Source organism: Pagrus major, chromosome 23 (assembly GCF_040436345.1).
Source record: "Pagrus major chromosome 23, Pma_NU_1.0".
Classification (NCBI taxonomy): Eukaryota; Metazoa; Chordata; class Actinopteri; order Spariformes; family Sparidae; genus Pagrus; species Pagrus major.
Window position 1 is genome coordinate 22,806,668 of NC_133237.1, and position 16,332 is coordinate 22,822,999.

The window sequence follows — 16,332 nt, forward strand, 5'->3', positions numbered from 1 at the left end:
AGAACATTCACAGACCCACAGATGTGTTACTTACGTGTACATGCACACGTGGCTTAAATAGCACTAAATTTAGAATGGTTGCATTAGCTGCACTAATCCAAGAAGCATCTTACAATTTAATTTGTCTAATAATAATAATTTTCCTAAACTATTGAACATTTTTGATTCAAGTTTGGAACAGATGTCTGTTCAGTGTAATTCCACTTCTTGTAGACTTCCCCAGAGACAGAGGCTTTTATTTGTACTGGAGTAAAAGTCCACTACAGAATGTATCAGTGATCAAAGCAAACAAAACCTCATAAACAAGATTTATGCATTTACCAGCTAATAATATCAACTCTGCTATAGGCTACTCTGGGGAAGTGAGGGGGCATCCAGGGGAACACCCAGAGGGTAAACCAAGGTCTCCGCACTGGGATCAGGGAGATATATAAGCGAGAATGATGGGGAGGAAGGAGGAAGAATGAAGCTGTGCAGCTGGGCCAAAAGATCTGTGGAAAACTCCCGACAAAGGCACAGGAAAACTGGGAAGGCTGGGTCAGGTCCTCTGGGACAGGCATAGGCCCAGTGAGGGGGAGGCCTTCTCAGTTCTGACTTAACTGAAGAAAACACACAGACTCTTTGTCTATGGAAATAAAGTCAGTTCTCCCCACCAGGTCATAGAGCACACATCTAGGGACACTTCCTTAGTCCGCTAAAGGTTTGACAACAAGCAAATATTGTCATGGAGCTACGAATGATCAGGAAATGAGGAGACAGAATGTCTAATTCAGACAAGAGAAGTGAAACTAACAGAGTCGCAGTACAAACTCAGTCAGCCTCCAGGAATATATTAGCGTTGATTTTCATAACTGCTCATGTTTGTTTTTGCCCCATCCTGTGTGAATATGCTTCACCACATATTAGCCTTTGAGCATGATGCCTTCACCCTAACTGGGCGTGATCAACTGGGCACCATAAATGAGAGGCTTTACATGATTTTCCCTGGCACGCGGCATTACAAGCGCTGTGTCAACTGGCAAATGGAAGGAAAGTTGGCATGAGTGTGAAGAGAAGCGGCGGCAGTAGAAAAGGAAAGTTGAGAGTTAAACGATCAGGTATTTGTTCACATATGCCAACAGCGGCTGGCTTGATGCCACGTCAATCCATCTGACTGACAAACACAGTCCGACAGATTAACCAAAATCTATTTGTATAAAAAATAAAATAGGTGATATTCCATGGGCACACTTTAGTGACCTCTCAGCACAACACTTAAATAGTCAGTCAAAAGAAAAGAACAACCAAACTCGCTTAGATCCACCTCTTCCGAAAAAGGCCAGTAAAACACAAGGCACGGAGGAGTCCAAAACACACCCTCATTTCTGGGAAAGCTGCTGGAGTGAGTTTGGTGCATGGTATGTGATGTTGGTGGGACTGTTGAAACTGTCCAGATATAACTGTGTGTGTGCCGTTCCATTCAGGGAGCAGTCAACTTGACTTCAGCAGTCTGGTACACAATGAGGATTCACAGCCTCTGGGTATGACGACTGACTGTGCCAAAGATAGAGGGGTGGGGGGAGGAGTGAAGGGGGGCTGGGGGAAGGCTATCCTATTTAAAACTGCACTCTCATGCGACTGTGCTGGGATACTGTATCAGTCAGGGTGTTCCTTGAGTTGGTCCTCTGGTCTTAAAATGATCTAAGAAAAAGTAAACAGACACAACACAGTGCTGTCATTACAGCAGTTGAGGCCTGTGCTGCATGCATTGCACTACAGTCTCCAATGTGGATTAGTAAACCACAAAATAACTAAGTGGGTGTATTTTGAATATTAAGGTCTAGTATTTCTAACTCTTCTGTAATAAATCATACCCCAAAATCATAAACACATATCTGTCCTCTTGCCTGTTGTGCTATATATTCATCTAGATTGTTTGGTGTGAGTTGCTAAATTTTGGAGATATCAGTCGAAGAGATGTCTTCTCTCGAATTTGTGGTGATCAAAGGGCCAAAAAGAAGTGCAATTGAAAAACTCAAGAGTAATGTCTTCCAGAGATCATGACCTGGTTACTCAAGGTAATACATGGATCTTGTTGTGAGCAGTTTCATGTAGGAACTATTTTCTTTTAACCAAACACGACAGTATTACCGTGCACCAGGAAGGATGGATGATTGGCTTGTGCTCATAACAGTGTGGGATGTAAACATTAATTGCATCCTCCTCAGCTGAACTGTAACGTTAGCTAGCTTAGTAAGTAAGCCTCTTGTCCCTGAGAAGATGCACACTGTCTTTCCGGAAAGAAAATGGTTCGTACATGAATTTACTTGAGTACGTGGGTCATGATTTCAGGAACAAGACAATGCTGTCGCCGATTTGAGCACCACAAGCCGAGTGCCATCTAGTTCTGTTATATTCAAGATAATGCAGACATCTCTATGGCCGATATCTCCAAAACTCAGCAACTCACACCAAAACAATCTACATGGATAAACAGCACAACAGGCAAGAGAAAAAATACCTTTTTTTATTTTGGAATCATGCAGTCCAAGTTGTAACCAATGGCTTTATGATTTAAATTATCCATTAACAATAAGACAACATTTAGGTTGCCAGATTGTGGAAATTGTGGTGTATTTCTTCGACTAGCATAACATGCACTGCGTTTTAAGGAACTTTTTAAATGAAAATAAGCAGTAATGCACAAAATTAAGTCTATTTCTAACAAGGAGACTGCACTCATTTTTTGCAAGTTGTCCATTGAGCTGTACTTCTGTTAAAGCAAGCTTGTCTGTTTTGTTTGAAACAAAACTCCCTGACAAGAGAATTCACACGGGTCAAACTACGCAATTGCAACACACCTGGCAAATATATTTCTGTCTTGAGGCACCAGGTAAAGAAAGATATTTATTGGTTTATCTCTGGAAACGCCCTCCGAGGGCTCCTCACACTCCAAGAGGAAGATCAAAGTTCAAGGAACCATTGCTGCTGGTCTGTAAGTGCCAGCCTTCTGAGAAAACACACACAGCATTCCCACAGCCCTGAAAATGAGTTTTGTCCTGAGGTCAACCAGCCTCAGACACCATGTCAGTGAGAACACAAGCTGCAAGGAAAGAAAACACCCTGTAACTACCAACTCCAAATTAGATGTTTTCATCTCTGCTGCTGCCTAATGTTGGTCTAAACCAAATAACTGTGAAAACAATTCATGGTAACCTATATTTTCAATTTAGTTACGCCTCTGACTTTTCTGCAAACCTGTGCATCAAAGGTTTCTAGTAAATTCTGTGAATGCCGGTTCATGTATGGCTGTCTGGATCATGACATATGAGGTGCTGACTGAGAGAAGGGCTGGGTGGCGTGCTGGCAGACGGAGGCCTTGGAGGCTCAGACCTGAAATAGCCCTGCTGCTGCATTACAGCATTACATCACAACTGACTTCACCGTCATGGCTGCCGCTGCATCATGCCACCGCCAAGATGTCATGGGACGGGAACAATTGAATGCAACGGCTGTGAGTCACACAACCAAACCGTGAACAGGGGGAGCACACTGAGATCACGCAATACTCAGTGTACTGTATTTCCAATAAGACAAACAGGATGATGATCTGTACAAGTAACAAACACCACACTTTTAGTGTAATTCAATTCAATGCACCGCAACCAATATATGTTTTGTTTCTTCCCAAAGATATCGAGGCACAATGTATTTGCTTGCATTCCTAAATGTATTGCATGGCAGACACTGGAGACACAACTTGGTTTCTGTTTTTCCACAAATACCACATTATTTGACACGTGAGAAAAATGACTCTTCCTGCTCCTGACAGCTAAGTCAAAACCGGAACGACATCAAAGTCAGAAAGGTACGCGCTGAGCGAGAACCACGGAGGACTTGATGATCAAACACTGCCTGTGGGCTCTCTCACCATCAATCCCCTGTAAAACCGTACCTGACATGCTTTAAAGCTAATGTCTGTTTGAGCTCAGCAGTAGGAACAGTTGTAACAAATATTTGGCAGAAACGCATATTGTCTCTAAAGTAGCAGAACAAGTCGGTTAACATGTTTAAACTCTCCAGATACTGCTGCCCTGCCCCACATTCCCAAGTCAACACAGGAGACAATCTTCACTGTAGCAGATTATATACAAAGCAGACGCCTGCTGTGAAAACAGAGACATGACAGTCTCAGAGAAATATATAACTCGGCTCCGTAGTACTTAAATTCATCATGCTTTTACAAATGCTGCTTGATATTAATAACCTCTTCAACACTATACACTCACAGTGAGTAGTTCAATCATTACAAGCTTAGAATGAGTAGATAAGCACTGTTTAAACCTGCAGAGATGTATTTTTTAGTGTAAGTTAAGACCCTAATGATACAAAATATCTTGAGCTGAAATTCTGAAAAGCATAAAACAATGCACAAAACTTCTATAATGACTCCCTGTGGTGTAATGGTGCAACCAACAAAAAATACGGTGTCTTCTGTTGTGATATATTGACACAACAGATACAGAAAGTGGAATATTAAGCTATATTGTTTTAGTGTGGATTTTTAAAAGCTGCTTCAGGGAACGTTATGGAAAAATCAGCATCCTGTCAGGGTTTAAAAGAATGTGTGAACATGTGAAATGAAAAACTTGAAGGATTATAATATTATCGTAAAGGGCAGAAATTGACATAGTGCACTAAAAATATATGTTGACTACATGTACAGTATGCAGTAGCGTGTGATCATGGGAGATCTATCTGACGTGACTCAGGCACAATTGTTCAAGGACAAGGGCATTTTTATAGATTTATTTTAAAGATTTAAACGTTACGTTTAGTCCTTCCCCACTCTCTGACTCTCTCCCAGAAGTTAAAGCCATAGGCGACCAAATAAAATGCAATTACCTTGAATAACTTTACGTATTTCTCTGGTTTTGAATATTGTTGGAGTTCATTTAAGTACACAACTGTACTGAACAAGACAACGGTCTTGTTATTTTCAGACATTTTAATGTAGAAATGTTGCATAGTATATCTTTAACACAGTATGTTAAACCACTTTAAAATTATGATCAGAGCAAATTCTCTACATCAGTAATAAAGGGAAAATTCAGGTCGCCTGGTAAACAGGACTCTCAAGTCTACAAAGTTTTGACTCGTGATACAGATGTTTGCCATCGAAAAAGCCTGAGGTTATTTAGAGAAGCATGTGTTCTGCACACATGGGAGCATTCAGCCAAGTGACGCTCGTTTCATCTGAAACTCAGAGAGAGCTCTATCCAGACACTGAAGAAAATGACCAACAATCACAGAGAGTACACCCCTGTTTGGGAAGAGTCAGGGGGCTCCTTCCCAGAAACTTATCACTGCTTTGTAGTCCTGAAGACGTCATCTCATCAGCAGAGCATCAAATCTACAAAGAGAGCTTGATCTGGACTAAAAAAAAAAAACTGTGTCCTGCTTGTAAATGCATCATCTTGAAGCGATTAGGCCACATGAAAAACATCACCACGGTGCTGGCGTAGTAATGCATGCTTTGAGATGTATGGAAAGACATTTCTATTGAAGAATGTCAATGAATAAAGGTGTTACATAACCACTGAGCGTAAATTCCTTCTCTGTAGCTTTTTTGAAGGCAACACCGTGAAGCAGTTGTACAGGACTGTGTGCACTTGGCAAGACTGACAGACAGACAGATACCGCGCCATGAGTCATGCAGGCATGACTACGGTGTGGCCCCCTCAGCAGCCCCCTGAAAATCTCACATACCAGCCAGTCAACACAGGCCAGCCTGGATGGTCCACCTGCCTCAGCACTGCTACTCCTAGCCCCCTACGAGTATCACGTACCAACATGCACCCACATAAACATCCAAACACACACACACACACATTGGTAATATTGTCTCTGGGGTGCAGTTGGAGTAGATACAGAGGATGAGCATGACTGCCACTATCACACATCAGGGCCCAGCTTTATCGGTGTGATTACATCACCCCGAGCCATGATCTCCCCCTCCCTCCATGTGATACGGTTTCAGGAACACTGGGCACACAAACCAGGCCATGTGCTCCTATGTCCTGTCTGCCAAAATAACTCAGCAGTTTCTAATACAGTACGTCTATGGTTTCACTTCAGTCTGCCCAGGTATTGTAGGACATTGCAGCGCGTAACCTTTCTGATGTCAACAAGTTTGCAGTTTGTTAAGATGCGAGCTTCCGTCCTGGAGCCTTTAACCTCTGATGAGTCAAATCTAGACATTGAGGTGGCCCCTCCACGCGTATGATTTTGTGGAATTTGTGTGCCTTTTGTGACTGTCTGCTGTGAGTCACTTTGAATCACAGCCTCATGAAAACCCCAATGCAGAAGAAAACACAGATCTAAAGAAGAAATACTGTCAGGATCAAAGGGGTCGAGTGTAGAGAGGTGATATGAGAAGCGCAAGCGGTTTGCTGCTTTTCTTATCAATATTTTCATTGTGAATTATGTAACATTTGTGAGTAGTCTTTTATAGCACAGCCAATGTGTGATGATGTTTTTTGTTGATTCACAGAAACATGCATACACACTCATGACTGCCTTTGAGGAAGATGATGGTGATGCTGATGATGACCAAGAGAAGGTGGAGGAAGAGTGGGAGGAGGATGACAAAGATGAGTGAGGTCATGGCGTGACTTTATGCGTGATGTGTTGCATGATTATTCAACAACGTTGTCATGTATGTAGCCTACATTCTTTGGTCATTACAGTTGGGTCAAGCTATCTTCCATCAGCCTCCAGCCACATGATGCTCAATCAAGCCTTTGGCTCACACAGTGTGGTCCTAATGAAAGTTTTAGTCAAAATCAAAAAAAAGCAGAAGAAAAAGGAAAGGAAGGAAAAGAAAGGAAATTCAGCTTCCCGGCCTATGTCTCATTTTAGACATGAGGCTCATTTCACACCTCATTAAATCCACTTCAGCATCCCTTGAATGTGCAGGGTATTTCACACTTTTTAAAAAGGTTACTGGGCCTAAAGGTAGATCCAATTATACTACATGAGTACTTTAAATAGCTTTCACTATGAAAACTCCACTAAAAGCAGCGCATATAGCACAGCACACTGTAACCTAAATGATGCTGTGTGTAGGGTGTGAAGGACTCCCATGTCGACTGATCGACCAGTAATTCAATCGACTAGTATCAGCTCGTGTATCCCCCTCGATCACGACGCGTGAGCGCTTCCTCCCGGCTGCTGCCTTCCGTATGGGCGACCGCAGGAGACGGTCATGATATAATGACACAACTTACCCTTCTATCAAGCAGCTCAGATGATCTCCAGCAGTGAAAAAAAAATAAAATCCGGTTTCACAGATCTTTTCCCAGGCAGCAGACGAGTTGATTTGTCACATCATCCCGATAGCGGCGCAGGAATAAACGCGCTTCTTCTCCTTCTCCTTCTTCCACCCCGCAGATGTTTTTAAGCCGAGCCCGGTGCCGTGCTGTTAAATCTGGTCACTCTTGCTCACACCAGCAGCAGAGGCAGTCCAAGGGTGATGTGGCCGAAATGTGGCTGCCCGTCCGGTTCTCTGATTCCCACCTACGGATACAGCATTCCCACACTGCTCCATGGATCGACCCTGGGCAAGTTTTCTTCTGCCGGTTGTAGCCTAATTCAGTTTGACGGAGAGCCAGCCCCGCCCTGGACTGGAGACAGTCTGTGGAGAAGGCGAGCCCGTCAAGATCACCAACCAATCGCTGTGTACACAGGGAGGCGCTGCTTCTCCCGGCGAGCGACGGTGACTAAGCGATATCTTCAGCCAGAGAGGGTCCGAGGGCTGCAACTGGGGTCCAAGTCTCTTTTCCCTCTTCAGTGATTGACACATGTTAAGTTCTTCGAGGAGCCCCTTGCATTTAATGTTTAATGACTACATTCAAATTGTAATTTAACATCATTTTAATACAGGGCCATAGCCAGGATTTTAGCAATACTGAGGTCACCCATCCATCCATCCATCCAGAAAATGTTGAAGACTACAGATTAAATCTGTGCATTTCTCTGCATTTTGACAGGACCAATAATCGCTAATGAAATAATATCAGCTACAGCAAATAGATGAAATTGGACTCTGACCGAAGAAGAAAAAGAAGAATAACAAATATGGCCAATTTTGACTTAAATGTATTAAACTTACTTCTTATTTATGTTAAGAAACAATGAAATGGTTCATAAAACATGTATTAAGCAGTTAAAGGTTAAAAACATCAGTTGCAACTTTCCAATAAAGAATTGCTAATTAAAAGTTTATAAAGCATTTAATTGCTACCTAACAGTGAAATAACTATTAACTAAAGTTTGATGAAAAATTTATTAGCCATTTTTCATGATATATAATTTTTTATTTTAATGATATGACCGACATTAACATTAGGATATCAAAGACCCAGAAAAAATACAGAGGACATGACCTCAGTGTCCTCAATTGTAGCTACAGCCCTGTTTTAATATAATCTGCAGTGAGAGAAATACAAGAAAATCCCAGCTCAGTTTATTTCACTGGAGATTATGCCTACTTTTAAATACTGATTTAAACCTTTGTGAGGGAAATAATGTTAAAAACATATTTATTTATAAGGCTATTATCATTATCCTTTATTTAAACTTCTTTACAATGATCTGGAGTAATGGAAATAAAGCAATTTGCTGGAATCTACCAAGCTCAGTACAAACTCGAGGACCATGTAGCTAAGTGAGTGTTGTATGATGCAGAGGACCAAACCAGCAGGGATGTGATACAAAATCACAATATCACAGAAAAAAAGGAGTAATAATTTGTCTGAAAAACCTATAGGTGATCAATTTTGGTGAGCTGTAAAAACACACTGGATAATTTGTCTGTCCTTAGCCTGGACCATCATGGCAGTCTGTTATCTGCACAGGCTTATTTGATTACTGTGGGCCTAATACGTGTTTTATGGGTCATGTGAATCAGCAATCAGCATGTAACGATAACAAAAACCGCAACACTGCAGGCAGATTTAAATATACAAGCCACTGTGACATCCCCTGATGATGCAACATTACAAAAAAAAAATCCCAGCTGATATTTCAATTACTATTCTTAATATTTGTTTGCTAAAAGTTTCCCCTTATTCAAATCGCTACTTGTAGATACTGACTTCAGAATATAAAGCTGGATTTCAGGGCACATATTGTGTGAGCTTGAATCTTGAACCAAAACCTGGAGATACAGAGCCTTCTGCTAGTGTCTTTTTCAGTACTGAGCCCTGACAATACAAAACAATAAAGGACTTCATCTGGTAACGTAAATTTATAGAAATTCACGAGCTTGCACTCAGATTTTTGTCCAATAATTGACGGACCTGCACTGTATCACATTCAGCAAACTTACAGGCTTGACATGAGCTCCCTCTACTCTCATCAGATATGTTTATTTGGGGCTAACTTCCTCATTTTGGGGAATTTTGTTATACAAAAGGACCCAGTGATGATTTTTTTAAATAATGAAATATGAGCATTATGTAATCCCGAACCCCTCAAGAATGAATTGATTCATTATTATTAATTATAAATACATACATGTTGATAGATACATTGTGTCAACATGTCAAGGGAATCATACAAATGTGTTATATAAACATATTTTCCCCCTTTTTTTCATCCATTTTGAGACAAACCATGCAATGTTGCCACATGACACGGTGATGATATCATGGCATCACATGATAACACTGTGCAACCACCCATACACCCTGTGCTCCCAAGTTTCCGTTGAATAACACAGTCCTGCTACTGAGCCAGTGAAGAAACCTACTGTCTTTATTAATTATATAAATCCCATAAACCTTCTTCAAATCAGTGAGTATCTAGCTACTGCATATTACACCGGTGTCATATGAGCCGGAGCTTTGGGTCTGCTGATGTTAATATCACTGACTAACGCCTGAACAGTCTCTGTACACATTGAAAATCACTGCCTGATCCACTTAAGAGCCTATCAGGTTTTGACACAGAGCCACTATTTGAAGTTACTTTTAACATTTCTTATTGGAAAGTCCCAGAGCTCGAGTAAAATTATCCTGCCTTCCACTCCTGATCAGAGACCTTTAATGAAAATCATGTTTTCTCGTTTTTTGTATCTCTTTTCTTCTGGGTGTCCAGCCTCTATCTTGGAGGGAGAGGTGAAGGTCCTTTACAAGCCTGTTGCCAGGGGCCCATTGTCCCATAATTTATCATCCATCCGTGAATGGCCTCAAAATGTGCAAATAATTAAATCAGGTGTATAGATGGATGGATGGATGGATGGATGGATGGATGGATGGATGGATGGATGGATGGATGGATAGAATGACTCAACCAATCCACACAAAAAATGAGATTCACATGTGTGGCATGCCATTATTTTCACATCATTGTTGCTGAGATTCCTCCCATACTTGACTCGTGGGATTCTGCAGCCATGTCTTACTCATTAATTCATACCCAGACCTCATGGGAATTTCCAAGTGTGAGACCATTTACAGAAACTGAGTCCAAGGCATTTTCACAGCAATTACCTGTGAGACTGTATATCTAGACATTCATAGATACATTTAATTCATTCAATCTGTTTAAATCACTTTGCTTTGTAATAAAAAAGAGGAGATTTTCACAGAGAAAATGAACCTTTCTACGGCACCGGGTAATACATGCTGCTGCTCCATCTAATGAAAAGACCATCTAGTGCATTCCATCATGGTTTCAGTGAAAGCTCAGATCCACCTGGAAGTACTCTCCAGGAGAGAGATGGATGTTAGGAAGCAGAGGGTTTCTGAGGTGCTGACAAGAGGCACCAAGTACACAGCTTTCCTCAGATGAGGTTTCAGAGGCACAAGTGGCTCAGGTTTCTAGAAAATGTCTCCTTCATGGTTGCTTTGATGTAATTCTTGACTAAGACACTCTTCACTGAATGTGGCAGCATGGTGCCTTTCTGCTATTAAAATAAAGGAATACATAATATGATCCCATTTTTATGCTGACAGAGCAGATGATATGTTTGTGTTACTAGAACATGGAATCAAGAGTGCCTGACTTTTGTATTCAATAGTATTCTTTACAGATCTACTGGAAATACCAGAACAATAAAGTTGTTTTCCAATGGTGGAGGAGGTATTCAGTAATACCACACTTTAAAATACTCCATTACAAGTCCAGAATTCTAGATTGTACATAAGCATCAACAAAAGTGTCCAGAGTGTTACATTATTGTATATACTATTATATTACTAGGTAATTAATCCTGGTGCATCACTGCCGAGCCAATTTGAACATTTTTATACTGTTGGCAGTGTAAATAACAGTTGAATAAAATATAAATATTCTATAAAAGTACAGCTACATCAAAACTGTACACAATTACCGTGCAGTACCTGTGGTTTTTCGAAATCTTTTTAACACCTCCTCCACAGCTTAACATCATCAGCAGCCCTTCTCCAGTAGACTAATTCAAATCTGAGCAAGAAAAAGACTAAATTTAGTCAGTCCAAATGTGAGGAAAAACCAAAATATACAGCAGGTACACCGCAGACAAATCTGACAAGTGGTCTTGTATGAAAGACCAGAGCTTCCTCTCAGCTCATGTCTCCACTCCGTCTTGCACCCATGGGTCTCGTCCCTGCCAGCATGACTGATATCCAAACTGCAAATCAAGCTGATGCAGGGACATGCTCCTAAATTAGGCAACAGATAGTATTTCCACCACAGGAATGGGTTTATCGAACTTAATCAACCCTTTTACATGCACTCAGCTATGTAAGGACCATTCAGTGGTCTACTCTAGAGTCTCTGATTGATATACCATGAAGTTGTAGTAATTAATGGTGAAGTTTCCCCTGGGACACAGAAGGGTTGAAACTGGGGCGAAGGCAGCAATTAGGAAGCGACGAAGGACCTGTAGGAGCACTCAAGGCCCCCTGAAGCCCCATTAGTCAGACACAGATAAAAGGGCTGAGTGCAAGGGTAATGTTTAACCAAAAAGACATCGTCAGACGGCCCATAAACAGCTTCCTCTTTCTTCAACCAAGCAGAGAAGTGGAGGGGAGAGACCATCAGTTCTGGGTCGAGACCAAAAGGAGTTTTTTGCTCATACATGGGTGACATGGTTTACCACAGAAAGAAATATTCAAAAGAGGGCATGAAAAGCTTTGGACTTTTTTAAGGATGTTTTTTTAAGGATGGTTTTATGGGTCTAATGATTTTTCTACAAAAGGAAATGTCCGCCTTTTCTGTCAGAATTCTTGGCATTTCAGAGCTTTGTATGCAAACGGAATTAAGATGTTAACTTAAGGTTGTGTTCACAATAAGTCCTGATAATATAATCAATATCACTGTAGAGTTGAAGTTACTGAGTTAAAATACAGTGCTGGTTTGCATTCATTGATAGACTTCACACTGTGCATTACTGGCAAAAGACAACCTACTACTTCAAAAATATCACAGCAGAAGGAATTTGCTAAAGAAATTAAAGAGGTCAGGAAAGCTTTTGTGGTTTTGTTGAGCAGATTGAGATTCCCTTGTTATTGTGTTAAGACCATTCAGATCCTGCGTCTAGCCTTCCTCCCTCCCTCCCTCCCTCCCTCCCTCCCTCCCTCCAGTCCATCCTGTCTGACTCAACGGTTGTTCCCTCTGAAAGCCACAGGTGTGAGCTGAGACAAGGAAACTGTTATCAGAGTAGACCAGGAAAGATCAGGTGGCTGGAGATTTTAGTGGAGGCTCAATCAATAAACTAAACAGCTGGAAGGCTGAGTTTTTGTCTTTTAATGATCTACTAAAACAGCCCTCAGACTGTTACTGACCCTATCATTTATATTTCAAAACTGATAAATAGTATTAAAAAAAACTACTATTGGTTTATTTAGGTTTAAAAAGTGGGTTCTGCAGAGTTGTTTCTAACTATACTAATTTTCTATAATGCAGAACAGACAAAGCAAAATCAAACATATGTGGTCTAGACAAATATAATATAATAAAGGAAAACACACACATGCCTATTTCCTAACCTGTGTTTATATGGTTCTGTTAAAACCTGTGGGCATGAGATCCCAGATGTGGCAAAAAGACAAACCTGCTTCTCCATAAGAACGTCTCTGTTGTGCAGGTGTGTGAACTGGAACTCACATGGAGTAATCCTTCTGCTTCCCCCTCCCACCTGTGTAGCACACACCACATGTCTGCAGCAAACAAGAAACGAGACTCATGAATCATTAATTGTCTTCAATTAATAATTAATCCCATCAAACACTGAGAATGCAGATGACGACCCGGCTCTGCCACTCATTGGCTTGGTAAGAAGACTTGTCACAAAAATGATTAAAGTTAAAATGTTACGGAAAAATCTGTATTTGTAGTAGCCTTCTGGGAGCTGATCATTGTGTTTATGGTATTTTTGCATTCAATCAATCTGTTGTTCAAGGGTATACATCTGCCGTCTTTGATTTTCACAGAAGACAATAAGAAAAACAGAAAAAGATGAAAATATCAAGAATGCAGACATTCATGGTGAAATTCCTCTGAAAGACCATCTGGACTATCACATGACAGTAAGACTCTTTACTGCCACACCTCGTAATGGAATGAGGATTGCTAACACTAAAATCTGTTATAGATATGATGGCATCATGTAAGCAATACAAATTTAAACAGCATAAAACCAGAGGTTGTCTCAGCAGCTCAAATTACACATTGCTGCTAATAGTTTTCTTGTTTATTTGCAACAAGGAACATCAGATGTCTTTTTTAAAGTCATGACTCTCATATAAAAGCAGTGATTTAAATGGTTATGAATGGAATAGAGTATCTACTGCTGAAACACAACCACTGCACCACTTGATTTGTTTATATGTTGTATGAGACAGTTCATCTATTTGAGTACATTATGCCACACTGATGCAGGTATCTATTAGTTTGGAAACAGTAAAGGGTTTATCACTCTTGTGATATTTGTAACCACAGAAGAACTCATCAATGAAAAAGCTTTAGGAAAATAAGTAAATTTTCTGCCAATATATACAGTTTACTTAGGGCACGCATTTTGACCTTTACACTGATGGCACTCGCATTCAGACCTAGACATCATAAACATGGCTAGACAAAATAGTGAGATTATTTTGGTCAAACCATTTCAGTCATGTGTTTGATGTAATGTTTTCATACAGCCAGATATAAACCAAAGAAGGCAATGTCCGTCTGTCGCGGTATTAAAACTATGTACAGTGCATGAATATATATTTACAGATTCTTTAAAAGTTACAACAAATTGAAACAAATCATTTCACATTGTAAATTGTAATTTACATAAACTTTATCAAAATAACCACTGATCAATAACAAATATTAGCAGTTACTTCCTTTTCTAAACAATGCATGACAAGAGGATAATATATCCAGCAGATCAACCCTTATTCTTCACAGGAGTCTCTGACTCATGATTTAGTAAGATATTTTCAGTCTGCCTGCATTCTGCTCGTCCATCTGCACACAGACTCTGGCGTCGTTGCTCAGCTTCACTATCACTGCAGTGACTGCTGGAGTTGAAAGCGATCCAGAATGCAACGCTACAGCCAAGCTGTGGCTGTTAAGATTATCAGTGGCAGCAACAATGAAAGCTGCCCAGCCCAGACCTCACCATCACTGCTGACAGGCAGTGGAAACACAGTTAAAGCAAACAATGGCCTTCACTGGTCCACCAGCCATGACAAAATCAACAACCCATACCAGAACTGTTCTACTGAACATGCTCAGCAGATTTCTGTCTGGATCATATCCTGGCTCAATAAGTCAATCCAGGTCTTGTCCATAACTACTGTGCAACTGGTTCCATTAGAAAAACTGCTCTGACCTTTCTGTAACATGTTGTCGACTATTTGTGAATAAGTCACAAGTTTTGCCTTTCTGAAAAAAACGAAGGCATCTGACATCCGATAACTAGACATGCAAATATCTGATCTGGGAATTTTTATGGTACTTTTTTACGTTGCTGCAGTATATCAACTTACCCTCAATCCAGTGATGTGTGCCCTTCACCTATTTCTGCAATGCAATGCCACACACACACACACACACACACACACACACACACACACACACACACACACACACACACACACACACACACACACACACACACACACACACACACACACACATAAGGTTAACACCAGCAAGCATGCTGCACTTACTGGCAGCTCTCCAAAGATCTGACTACTGAAGGAGAGAGGCCTATCTGGGGGGAGGAGTTTTTCTTTAGTTATAGTAGTCGATGTTACCAATCTTTTCTTCATTCAAATTTATTTATGGCTGAATGCATTTTCAAAAATCTTAAATAAATGTAATTTTTTTTATTAGCAAAACATCATACAAAAAGATGGCATAACATATTAATATTGGAAATGAGACAGGTTTTTTTAAACCCTTAAGTAAAGATATTTAACTGCACACACACACACACACACACACACACACACACACACAAACACAGGCCAATGTGATTAAAATACACTTTGATATAACAGTGGAATGAGCAACAGCTCTCTGGAGCTGATGTACTTAATAAGGCTTGCTATGGTCTGTGCCTCTGTTGTAATTTGATCTAATCATCAATGCACATGTATAATTACTCGGGCACAGACTAAACTGTAATATGCATTTTCTGTGCTGTGTTTTTAATGAGTGGATCTTCTTCCAGCTGCAGGAGGACAGGAAAAAGGGTTCCTGTCAAAGCAAGGGTTGTATCAGGGATCATACTTCAGCTGCAGAGAGCTCAGGAGTTTCTGCAAATCAACACAGCCAAAGCTGAGTCCAGCAGGCAGGAGAACAAGACTGCTGAACATCAGAATCAAGAAAATGGCCACGCTGTAAAGAAGGGCATTGTGAATCTACCCTAAGTGTAAAGCCGCAGTATCCCAGCAGAAGCTAGTCTGAACAAGCTGCATAGATTGAGAAGGTCAACCCCAGCTGACAATCCTCAAATGCAGCTCAAAATGAATGGAAATGAGACAAAAAAGTCCTTTCAAAGGAGTAGTGGTACAAAATTCATAGCCATAAATAACTGGAGAATGCATGCAGACATTAGCTTTAAATCCCACAGTGCTTCCAGAACAAGGCAAAAGAAAGTTATACTGATAAAGTTGTAGTCTATAGCATAGCACCATGTCACACACTGTTAGTCTTCCAGAGCGCCACATGGACACACAGTGCCTGGGGCCGTGCTGGCGCCATCCACTTCCTGGGCACGGGCAGGCATGAGCACACCAGCTCTATTTATAACCTCTTATTAGAGTGGACTGTTTTCAAATGAGACTGAAAAGATAAGACAGC

At 40.7% G+C, this 16,332-nt stretch overlaps 1 protein-coding gene across 2 annotated transcripts in view; it reads right to left on the minus strand.

Moving 5' to 3' along the window:
* Positions 1–7,642, minus strand: part of rhbdf1a (rhomboid 5 homolog 1a (Drosophila)) — a 28,161-nt gene extending 20,519 nt beyond the window's left edge. Inside the window, exon 1 of one of the 2 annotated variants that reach the window (XM_073495342.1) lies at positions 7,269–7,642. The gene's annotated coding sequence lies outside the window, so the exon portion shown is untranslated. The remainder of the gene's footprint in view (positions 1–7,268) is intronic. The other variant, XM_073495343.1, reaches the window with a different exon arrangement.
* Between the last annotated feature and the right edge of the window lie 8,690 nt (positions 7,643–16,332).